The sequence below is a fragment of the Lepidochelys olivacea genome (genome assembly GCF_965140295.1).
Source record: "Lepidochelys olivacea isolate rLepOli2 genome assembly, chromosome: 3".
NCBI classification, from domain to species: Eukaryota; Metazoa; Chordata; order Testudines; family Cheloniidae; genus Lepidochelys; species Lepidochelys olivacea.
Genome location: NC_140413.1, coordinates 196,563,642 through 196,575,978, shown reverse-complemented (window position 1 = coordinate 196,575,978; position 12,337 = coordinate 196,563,642). Strand labels below are relative to the sequence as shown.

The window sequence follows — 12,337 nt, the reverse complement described above, 5'->3', positions numbered from 1 at the left end:
CTACTAGACACCAAGTGTTTGGCTAATCACTCAGCTTAAAACGTGTAACAATACACAGATTGAATGTTTCTGAATAAAGTTCAGTCCCAACTCCCTTTGCCTCTGTTGCAAGAACTTCTGAGTTTTCCATGTTCTCATTGATTGGGTAAATGTAAAGTTCCTCATTGTTAAGAATACTTATTTTGTAGCTGTGAAAAGTAAGCGTGGGTCATCATTATTACAATCACATTGTGATTCATACATTGGAATTCAGGGGAAAAACAGAAGTGTGATGCAATCTACAGTGGAATTTTTTTTTAACGTTACCACAACAGACATGACATCTCAAATTAAGATAATTGTGCTTTAATTTTTTAAGAACTTTATAGTAAGGCTCTGTAATAACATCCAACTGCCTAGGGCTTTGTGCATTATTAGAATAAAGATGCAAATATTTATCCGATTCAAAGCAAGATTTTCTCTTCCATAGAACAATGCACGATTCCCTCAGCACCAGCTACTGAGTGAGCACGATTCTACTATTGGAATTCAATGAGATTTTCTTGTAAGCATCACCAGGCTCAATGACCATTGACATGACTAGATAGAGTATTCCAGTATCAAGTGAAAATTCAATCACTTAAACATAGCAATTTTTTTTGTTAGTGACTGCCCTTACAGTGGTCTTCAAGACAAAATCGAAACAGACTGCAGCAAGTAACTCAAAGGGACCATATCTATGTATACCCTTGGAGAATCCTTTACTGGTCAAAGCACTTCACTTGCACCTGCATCTCTGGCTTCAGCTGTTAATTCTTTTTGTGCAGTAACTTGATGGAACCAAACAATGATGGGCAGAATTTTCAAGTCTGGTTGCCTGAAGTTTTTATGTACATCTGAAATTTCATCATGGTGGAAGTGCCACTTTCTATCAATATGCAGTGTCATAGCCATGTTGGTCCCAGGATATTAGAGACAAAATAGGTGAGGTAATAGCTTTTATTCGACCAACAAGCTTTAGAGCTACATGCAGCTTTTCTTCAGGTCTGAGAAACTGCTCAAACTCTTGTCACTGCTAAATACAAGGTCTGAACAGATTGTTTACCATAAGCAGTTAACACATATTTCAAGGTAACCATTCAAGGTGAAATGGCCTATTAACACCCTTCCAATCATAGGGAGGAAAAGGGTGGGGAAGCAGCTGGGGCACATTGTTAGTGGGTTAAAGATTGTTGTAATAAGCTATAAATCCAGACTCTTTGTGCAGTCCCCGATTTCTAGTGTCTAGCAAAGTTATGAATTTAAGATCCCAGGCTCATCTTTTGAAAGTGTTTTGTAGGTTTCCTTTCAGGATGAGGACCGATACAGAGCAATTGCTTTGTAAAAAGTGTTTGCCCACAGGTGATACGGTGTTTTTGTCTTTTATCAGCTGTGCCTGGCTATTCCTAGATGACATGAGGAGAAGTACTATAGCAAGGGGATTGGAGGGCTGGGCAGCCTAGTGGTTAGAGAGTTTGGCGTTTGGCTCCCTGATTGGTTGAGGAGCCTCAGTCTTTAAGGCAGAGGGGGATAGAAGGACTCATGCCCTCCTTCACCCTTGGGTCCAAGCCCAGGGGCCTGTGTGCATCAACCCCTGAAGAGCGGGGGGTGCCTCCCAGCAGGGAGTCTAAATTCACTGCCCTGGGTTACTGGTACTTCCTATAATGTCTGTTCAGTTTTGCTTTGCTCACTTTGGGTATGTTTTCACTACCAACATTAAAGTGCTGCCGTGGCAACGCTTGAAGGTGGCTGTGTAGTCACGGCAGAGCGCTGGGACAGAGCTCTCGCAGTGCTGTAAAAAACCACCCCCACAGGGGGAGTAGCTGCCAGCACTAGTGCACTGTCCACACTGCCACTTTACAGTGCTGAAACTTGCATCACTCAGGCGGGTGTTTTTTCACACCCCTCAGCAAGAAAGTTTCAGCGCTGTAAAGTGGTAGTGTAGACAAGGCCTTAGGGCTTGGCTACACTTGCGAGTTACAGCGCAAAAAAGGAGCCCTGGGCGCACTAGCTCACTACCCGTCCACACTGGCAAGGCACACAGAGCGCTCTGACTCTGTGGCTACAGAGCTGCTGGTTCTCCACCTCGGCAAGTGGAATAACGTTTGCTGCGCCCCCGCTGGAGCGCCGCGGCACCAGTGTGAATGAGGCGTTGCTTTACTGCGCTCTGATCAGCCTCTGGAAACGTCCCATAATCCTCTTAAGTCAAGCGGCCACTCTTGTTGTTGTGAAATCGGCTGCAGGAATGCGGAAATGCCCTTTCAAAGCTCCGGCTGCTTATCAGCTCAGAGAAAAAGCAAACATTTACTGTTTGCTGTGAGTGAGAGGTGTGGGGAAGGGGGGTCTGAACTTACAAGACAGCATGCTGACACACTCTCAACACCCCAAAACCCCACTCTCTCTCTCCCCCCCCATACACACAACACACTCCCTGTCACACTCCACCCCCCCCCATTTGAAAAGCAGATTGCAGTCACTTGCATGCTGGGATAGCTGCCCATAATGCACTGCTCCCAATGCCGCTGCAAGTGCTGCAAATGTGGCCACGTCAGTGTGCGGTCAGCTGTCAGTGTGGACAGACTGCAGCGCTTTCCCTACTGCACTCTCCGAAGCTGAGTTTAACTCACAGCGCTCTACATCTGCAAGTGTAGGCATGCCCTTACAAGCTTTTGTACCCTTTCTTGCAATGCCTGATTTCTTCATGTTTTCTTCTCATGCCCATCCTTCATACTCTGCTGTGTGATAAGAGCCTATACACGAGATTGACTGCCCTCCTCACTTAAAGCTTGCACTTGCAATTGTGCCTGGTCTATCTTTTTTAGAAAAAGCCCCACAAAACTGCAGTCATCTCACAATCTCTTAGCCAATGCTTATGTATCCTCCTATCACTGCAGCACATCATTTCGTTGTCTCTACTCAGGGAATACCTTAAAGAAGCAAAACTTGAAAAACTGGCTCTGGAGATTCTAGTCTGTAACATGTAGTTGAATGTGCATTTGCACTCTGGTGTGGATGAGGAATCTTTCTCGGTTTGGCCCAAGTGGTTAGTCAGTATTAGTGTCATTGCCACGTTATTTTCATTAAGAGGAAAAATTGCTGGAGTACCTCATCTTTGAGACAATCCTGCTTATTTACAAAGAATATACAAACTCCTGTTTCCCAGAATACTGTAGGAATCAAACAAGAGACTTTCAGTGTCCACAACTCCAAACAGGCAGCACCCAGCCCAAAAGCTCTTAGCTTTTTCTCAGAGCCACCCTACCACTGCTGCCTTACCTCTCAGCTTCTCTGGGCTTTCTGCCTTTTGTCTTAAGCACAGTTCCACCAATCAGAGCCCTACCTCCCACATTTGCTCTACCCATCTGCAGCAAAACCCCTTGAGCCGCAGTTTAACTTGTACTCAAGCTTTGCTATGTGCCTGTGTTTTGGGTGGTACTCCTATACATAAAGGAAATCATTCAGGGTCTACATGAAGAAACAATTAAACGCAGCAACATCCACCAACTTCAACAAGGTTTCACCGAACCCATACTAATAGGTTTCATTTTTTCAAGGTACGCAGTAATCTTCAAAATATGGTAGGTCCCCATCAAAAACAAGACAGATGAGAGCTGAAAGTTATTACAAATATCTAGGGCCTGTACATTACTACAGTTAACAGAGCCGTTTTCATACCACTATGCACTTTTTCTGCATCCTCTGCAATCAAATATAAGAACATCTGCAATGTTTAAATTCTCCCATATTGCCCTCAACCATAATTCTGGTGGCGGTGGTTTCAGGCTGTCCATTTGTGTGGGTTTTATTCATACAGTTCAGGTGTCTGGAATTGCTGTGAAAGTTCTTCATGGTTGCTCTGAAATCCATCCACTCCTGCAACTGTGTTCTTCACAGTAAAATCTGATGAGCTTGTATTTAAATAACTAAGTTATTTTTTATTTAAACATTATGTAATTCAAAACAGCCACCAGAGCCTGGCATTAACTGAAGCATACAGCACCCTGCAGTCAAGAAACGTGCCTTGCAAAACGGAGATGACTTTTGTTTTCTGCAGCCATACTCTACATCTTTACATAACAATTGCAGCTGCTCCACAAAAAAATGTATAAGCAATGGCTATGAAATATGCACTCTCGAAGTTAAATATTAGTTGTGACACAAACCATTGTAAAATATGCAACTGAAAGTCCACTCACACAGTACAATTTAGTTTTGCAACGGTGAGACTTCTTTCCAGTGTTGTATGTTATGAACAGTGTAAATGCTGATTGTTCTGCTATTAATAATGGTCAAAATCTTAAAGGTGAACTGCAAAGATTAGTGCAATTTGAATTGAGCACAAGCATCTGTGTATGGGGGTGTATTCAACAAAGAATTACATTGGGCCTAACTTTATAATTTAAAAAAAAATCATCTTTTTGGTACTCCCTAGTTTGCTAAAGATATCTTAGAGATCTCAGAGTACATAATTTTGTTACATCACAATACCATGTTTCATTGCAACTCACTGTGGGAGTGAAAGGAATAGTTTTATCCATGAATGAGGCTGTACTAATATAAGAAACATACTGGGACTGATCCAATGTCTTTTGAAGTCAGTGGGAGTCTTTCCATTGATTCCAGTAGACATTGGATGAGGTCTATTGCTTCACGTATATCTTAAAACTAATTTAAGATAAACTTAAGTCTTTGTCATATCACATGAACAAATCAAATAAAAATTGCAACTATTTTTTAGAATTTCATATTATGTAAATTGTATCTGTGATGTAATAGAACAGGGGTGGGCAAACTTTTTGGCCCAAGGGCCACATCGGGGTGGGGAAATTGCTTGAAGGGCCATGAATGTAGGGCTGGGGCAGGGGTTAGGGTGCGGGAGGAGGTGTGGTGTGCAGGAAGGAGCTCAGGAAAAGGGGTTGGGGCAGAGGAGGGGTGAGGGCTGTACGAGGGGGCTCAGAGAAGGAGGTTGGGGTGCAGAGTGTGTGTGGGGGCTCAGGGAAGTGGTGCAGGGAGGGGTGCAGAGTGCAGGAAGGGGCTCAGGGCAGGGGGTTGGGGTGCAGGAGGGGTGCGGTGTGCAGCAGGGGGCTCAGGGCAGGGGGTTGGGGTGCAGGAGGGCCACAGGGACGTGGCGCTGGCCGCTTCTGGGAGTGGCGCAGGGCCCACGGCGCCACGGGGGTGGTAATCCCGCAGGCCGGATCCAAAGCCCTGAGGGACCAGATCCGGCCCACAGGCCGTAGTTTGCCCATCCCTGTAATAGAATGTTATATTCTGGGACAGATTTAGCAAACCAAGGAATGCTAAAAGGATTGCACAGGAAACAAAGTAAATATTTAACAATTAAAAGTATTTCTGTGTAGAACAGCTCCCAGAAGTTGGTTAGTGGGTACAAATGACACTTAAGGCTGATTAATTAATTTTTTTAGTTTGCAGTTAAATTTTTACAGAAATCAGAACAAACGTATAAAACACAGCACCTACACATACTACCTGTGTATATAATTACAGCATCAGAAGTCTATATTCAAGTACCCCTATAAGTGTTTCACATTTTAACTATCAAAAAGTTAAACTTCAGTGTTGCATTTTTATACAGGTATATTATTTACTACATGGATTGAAACAGGTATTTCAAAACAATTCATGTATACAGGGTGGAGGTGAACTTCTAAACTGGGGATTTCATTAGTGAATACTGTGGGCCATGAAGCTATGCTGATTCATAACATTTGAAAATCTAGCTTGTGTCCTTTTATGCTTCCTCTCAGTCTAAGAACCAAATGTATAACTGCTTTTAAAATAAGACCTAAAAATGACAGACAGCAGAAAACTGGATTGATGTAGATATGATTTCTTTAACTTGTATTAAATTTTCTGTAACCTGAGTTTCAAGATTCATCATTTTATAAAAGTGAGAAAGCACCAGCTTTGTAAAAAGAAAGGAGTACTTATGGCACCTTAGAGACTAACAAATTTATTTGAGCATAAGCTTTCGTGAGCTACAGCTCACTTCATCGATGAAGTGAGCTGTAGCTCACGAAAGCTTATGCTCATATAAATTTGTTAGTCTCTAAGGTGCCACAAGTACTCCTTTTCTTTTTGCGAATACAGACTAACACGGCTGTTACTCTGACACCAGATTTGTAATGAAATAGTTGATTGGTAGTGTACTTGCAGGCAGATGTTTCTTCCTTTAAACTGCAGATATCAGAAAAATAAGAGCTAGTAGTCTCAATTATTTATATACATATCCAATATAGTTGAATTATTTTGTAAGAGTGGAGAGATGGTTAAAATATAGACTTCCTCTGCCATGGAAAGCATATGCTCTATTATGTTACCTTTATTACAGATAATAACCAAGAGCCACGGTTTTGGCCCCAAGATCTTTATCAATGATAGATGCAAGTTAATTATTCTACTAAACCTTTGATAAAGTCTCCTGCATATGCCATTACAAAGGGAGATATTGGTTGGAACAAGTTTTAGTACCGCCAAGCACACATATATTCTACCACTAATTGGCAGAATGACTACCCAAAGGGTGCTATGAAACATTGTGTGGTGAAGATGATCTAGACACTCCAGACAAGAACTATTACTAGACAGGTCCTACATAAGCAGCAATGCGGGAACAGCACAGGACTTTATCACATTAGATAAAAAACCCGCTACTCCCCTGCCCGTGTAACAATAGGTCCCTTTAGTTCATTCTTTTGCAGATGATGTAAATTCCTCCAGTGATGATACATAATATAGATAAAGCTACAGATAAAGCTATTCCTATACACCTAATTTTTTTGTTGAACTAAGTTGATAAATCATTCAGAATACAGAGTTATGGCTAACTAATGGTGTGGTTGTCCAGGATAACTCCAGGTGGTTTACCTTGTTGGACCAAAACTTCTCAAACTCTTAGTGATCCCATATGACACCTCAAAAGTCATCAGACTTGGTCCTACATATAGCATTCGTCAATATGAATATTCATTTATTGCATCGATGCATTCACTCTCAAGTCATACAAACTCTGGCTCCAATATGGAACCCTTCCTCGGGCAAAGATCCCATTGAAAGATGGTGATGCTCTGTTGCAACGCAATTATGATTTGCAAAAGCAACATCTCACACAGTGATGCAAGCTGGGGATAGAGCAATGCTGTCAGGGTTCCCTCCCCACTCTGAACTCTAGGGTACAGATGTGGGGACCTGCATGAAAGACCCCCCCAAGCTTATTTCTACCAGCTTACGGTAAAACTTCCCCAACGCACAAACTCTTTGCCCTTGGAGGGTACACTGCCACTACCAAGCGATTTAACAAAGAATCAGGGAAAGGACCACTTGGAGTTCCTATTCCCCCAAAATATCCCCCCAAGCCCTTACACCCCATTTCCTGGGGAGGCTTGAGAATAATATCCTAACCAATTGGTTACAAAGTGATCACAGACCCAAACCCCTGGGTCTTAGGACAATAGAGAAATCAGTCAGGCTCTTAAAAGAAACAGAACTTTATTAGAAAGAGAAAAGGTAAAAGAAGCACCTCTGTAAAATTAGAAGGGAAGCTAATCTCACAGGGCAATCAGATTTAAAACACAGAGGATTAAAAAACTTTAAAATTACAAAAAGAAAACCAGGCATACACCTTCCTCTCAGCACAGAGAAAATCACAAGCCCAAAAAAAGTAAACTAAAGCATTTCCTTGCTGGTACTTACTAATTCTAATGGAATTGGATTGCTTGCTTTCTTGATCTCTCTCCAGCAAGCACACAGAACAGACAGATAAAAGCCCTACCCCCCCCCCCCCCGATTTGAAAGTATCTTGTTCCCTTATTGTTCCTTTTGGTCAGGTGCCAGCCAGGTTACCTGAACTTCTTAACCCTTTACAGGTAAAAGGATATTGGGCCTCTGGCCAGGAGGGATTTTTATAGCACTGTAAACAGGAAGGTTGTTACCCTTCCCTTTATATTTATGACAAATGCAATACCCAAGAAACTTGCATATGGGGCAACCCGGATGGTGGGCTGTTAATGCCTATAAATTACTTACATTAGAAATGTTAAATCTTGAAACAGGAGGCTACAGAGAACTTTGTTGATACTCATCGGATCATTTACTCCGCCCCTGTGAACTGTCACCACTTGCTACCCTATCCCTCATTGTTGCCACGAGCCCCCATTAATGAATCTGGCTCAGTGACTGCGGCCGTGACCCCCCCCGCACACGCCCAGGTGCGGCCCTTGCTGGCCCTCCTCAATGCACGAGCCGTGGCGGGGATGGCTCGTGCGACACCCGCTTCTCAACCCCCCGCCTCCCCCAGCCGGTGTTTCGCCCTGTCCTGCCTCTCCCACCCCAGCCCCGCCGGCTCCAGTCGCTGGCGCGTGAGACGCACAATCCGGCTCGCGCTGGCTGCGCCGGGGCCCCTCGCTCGCGGCGGGACACACCAGCTCCTGCCAGGTACAGCGGGAGCTCGTGCACCCACCCCCCCGCGCGCGCGGCGGCGGGCACCCGCCATCGCCCCGCGCGCTGATTGGCGGCCGACGCGGCCTGTGGCCTGCCTGGGCCGGACCCGGAGGCGGCACTTCCGCTTGGCGGCGGCGCCCGGAGCGAAGTGAGTGCGTGACGCCCCCCTCCCCCCACCCGGGAGCGAGAACCCCTCTTGTGCAATACACCCCTCAGGGAGCCGCCCTAGGCTGAGCGTTAGCCCCCACCCCGCGCGGCTGTGCCGCAACGAGGTGCGTATCTCGGGCTGGCTTCGGGGCTGCTGCACCTCGCCCCGGCGCCTGGGTCGCTGTCGGGGGCGCCGCGCTGGGAGCCCGCGGCACGGCTGGGGGGGGGTAGCCGGGCGGGAGACACGTGACGTAATCCTGGTGGGGGAGGGTCCGTCCCCATCGCCCGTGTCGGGGGAGCCGGGAGAGGCTGCCCCGAGCGTGTCCCCGGCTGCCTCCCCCAGCCCGCCGCCGCCGCGCTGCGGTCTCCGGGTGTGGCCCTAGCCGCAGCGCGCTCCTCCCTGCCGGGCTGGGGAGGTGGAGTTAGCGGGAGCCGTACAGACCTGGGGGGGGCGTGTTAAGGCGGGCCAGGGGCCAGGCACGCTTCTCCTTCCCCCCACAGCTGGGGGGGAGGGGCTGCGGCTACCCCCCCCCCCACCCCTTTCCTTCTCTTCTCTTCTCTTCCTAGCTGTGGGGACCCAGCCCTGCCTCTGTCTGCCCCCCCCCCTCCCCCAGGAAGCTGGCAGGAAGGGGGCCTGCCTGAGGAAGCCACCCCACTGTTCTCCCCCTGCAGCGAGGGGCTGTGGGGGGACAGCTGAGGAGGTGCATGGGCCGGGCCAAGCCAAGTGTGATACGTGAGCCCCCCGCCCTTTAGGGCAAAGGAAAGGCCGGGCCCAGCCGCCGCCCTCTCCGGTTTCACTGAAACTATGGGCTGGGAAGGAGCGACAGACCCATCAGCCACTAGCAGCCCCACACAGCAGCATAGCGGGGGTGTGGGGACAGGCGGGGAATCCGGCTAGTACATGGAAGGAGCCCTCTCGCTAACCTGGGGTGGGGTGGGGTGGGGGGTTGGTTGAACGGGAAGGGGCGGGGCGGGTTCCTTGGTGGACTCAGGAGCAGCTGCTGCTGTTTGCTGGGGGTTTTCTGGGGAACCTGCTATTGGAAGGAGGCTGTAGTGAGTCCCCGGGGGGCGGGGGCGGGGGCAGTGCGAAAGCAACAGCCTGAGCCGGCGGCCGCCCCATTCCTGCTGCAGTCCTGCCCCCGGGGGGCGGGGTGCTGAAGCGGAGAGGCTTTTAGATCCGCCTCTCTCATTGATGAAATTTAAATTCTTGTGCGTTTACCTTTAAGCAGTTTTCCAAGACTAAGAGCCATATATTGCAGGGGACAAGTGTAGGAAGAAGCTGGGAGGAACCGAGCGGAGGAAAAATCCCCCCCCCAGTTCCTTTATTAATTTTCTTTTTGAGTGTGTGGGCGGCTTCTCTGGTGGGAGTTTTCTTCCCCCAAGGGAGTGATTAAATACCTTTTTAAATTATTGATACTGTATAACTGGTTGACTAAACCAGACAGGGAAACGTCTTCTACACGAGGGGGCGACGGGGAAAATTGCCTCTCCTGGCGTTGATAGTGTAATTTTGGTAAATTCTCTATTTATAAAAGGAAAATATTAATTTTATTAAAGAACGGAAAAAATGTCACTTGCACAAGGTAAGTGGGTGTGTTTTTATTTTTCTGAGCAGCTTCAGCTCTGCATGTTGGCTGATTTATTTTTTCAATAGCTCCCTGTAGTCCTGGCAGCATAGTTGGTGGGGGCTTGGACGTGTCAGTTTGATCGGTTGTAGAGTTACCCTTTGCAAGATTTTGGTGGTTGCTAAATTTGACGATTGGAGCCGGCCAATATGTCCTGGCTGGGCTCGCTTATCTGTGTATGTTTCTTTTCCGTTTTACTGCAGCGACAGTCAAACCGAGTTGAGGCAGCTGCCGCTGTATCTGTAGTGAATAACAGACGAGATCTGAGCTCCACGGAGGAGTATCGCAATGCTCAAATGTCTCCCCTTCATTTATTTATTGAGCTTGTGTGTCTGTTCTCCCTTTTGGGAGGTTCGGGTAGGCTCTGGCCGTCTCCTCGCTCTGTGCGGATACGTGGTCTGTCAGTTTCAGATTCATTTATTGCGAAACAAGGCTAGATCAGGAGAGGTCACTTCAGGAGGCGAAATTACTTGGCATTGCTGTTGCATTTTTTCCTCCTTTGAACTGATTCTTAAGAAGATTTTTGAAAATAAAAACAGATCGCATGTCTGTGCTTTAAGTACATAGCAAATTCAGGCCTGTCAACAAAATAAGCCTCCTATAGTAAAGGTAATAGTGATAACCCTGTCTTCTGTATGTATGTATAAATGTGTTGTACAGAAGACTGAGTAAAAAAATTGGCTTTGAAAACAAGTCTTATTAACTCTGCATGTGTGCCTAGGCATTGCAGAACACTTACTATGTAAATGCATCTACTGTTTGCAGTCACCCTGTGACATCCCAGCAGAATGTGGTGAATTAAAGGGGGAAACCTAGTCATTTTCCTCAAGTCAGCAGTCTGAGAATTACTGTGATAAGCCACTTTTCACCATTAATAAACTGCAAAATGTATCTCTTTTTAAAAGGTTTCAGAGTAGCAGCGGTGTTAGTCTGTATTTGCAAAAAGAAAAGGAGTACTAGTGGCACCTTAGAGACTAACCAGTTTATTTGAGCATAAGCTTTCGTAAGCTACAGCTCACTAAAGCTTATGCTCAAATAAATTGATTAGTCTCTAAGATGCCACTCATACTTTTTTTTAAAAAGTGTGTTAAAATTACAATTGACGTTTCTCAGCCTACTGCTGGAAATGGCCATCTTGTAGAAAAGTGGTATCATTTATGAAACTGATAACTTTAGAAACCTCTCTAATTCTATAAACAGGTTTTAAAAACTATTTGCCTAGAATTTGACAATCTAAACAAATTCTTATTTAAAAAAATTTTTTTTCTGCTGTTTAAATCAATATTAAAACACTTGGAAATTTAGTCTGCGCTGCTAATGTCAAATTTTTTTTCACTATGATAATATCAGCACTAGGCTTAGAAATCTTTGTGTTTAAGCTTAAAATCTAAACTGGCTATATGTTAATAGCAAAACTGCTTCTTAGCTCGTGAACATAGAGTATTAGCCTGAGCAGAATGGCTTCATATATCTTATAATGCATGGAATGTTCGCTTACATCCTTAAAACACATGTTATTTTTAGCAATATAAAAAAGAAAATCAAAGACGATGGTTGTGAGGAGTGGGTGGATACGGAAGGCTTTTAAAAAAATGGAATGAACTAATACAAGGTTATTTTACTATATTAGAGAATGCACATTATTAAAATCTCATCCTGTGAGAGAGAGTGCCCTGAACTCCTGAGAGTGCTTTTGAGGTTTAGTTGTTCTTTACTTAATTCACATGGACAGCAGGGTGGAAAAAAAATCTGATTTCTTTTAATTTAAATTGGATTTTTTTGATAAAAGGTTTTTTCCTCAAAAAGCATATCTAAAGAAAGATACATTATAGCTCAAAGATATTTCATAATGGAATAGGGATTACAAATTCTAATTCTATAATATGAGACAATATATTCATGTAATGTTTAAGAAAAGTTTTGTAAATGAGTTCCAGTAGTTCATGGATTAGGGACCCAATCTTATGGGGTTCCAGGGGCTTCTGTATAGATTATTTAGGTTAATTTTTCTATCTACCCAATGAGACTCAGTGCTAAGTCTAGAAGATACCATCAGAGATGCTTAGTTTTGCAGTTCTCAAACTGTGGAT

General features: G+C 45.2%; 1 protein-coding gene across 1 annotated transcript in view; it reads left to right on the top strand.

Moving 5' to 3' along the window:
* The first annotated feature begins 8,403 nt into the window (after nucleotides 1-8,403).
* The window catches only part of UGP2 (UDP-glucose pyrophosphorylase 2), a 40,720-nt gene continuing 36,786 nt past the window's right edge, over nucleotides 8,404-12,337 (top strand). The window contains exon 1 of the mRNA XM_084623833.1: nucleotides 8,404-8,623. The gene's annotated coding sequence lies outside the window, so the exon portion shown is untranslated. The remainder of the gene's footprint in view (nucleotides 8,624-12,337) is intronic.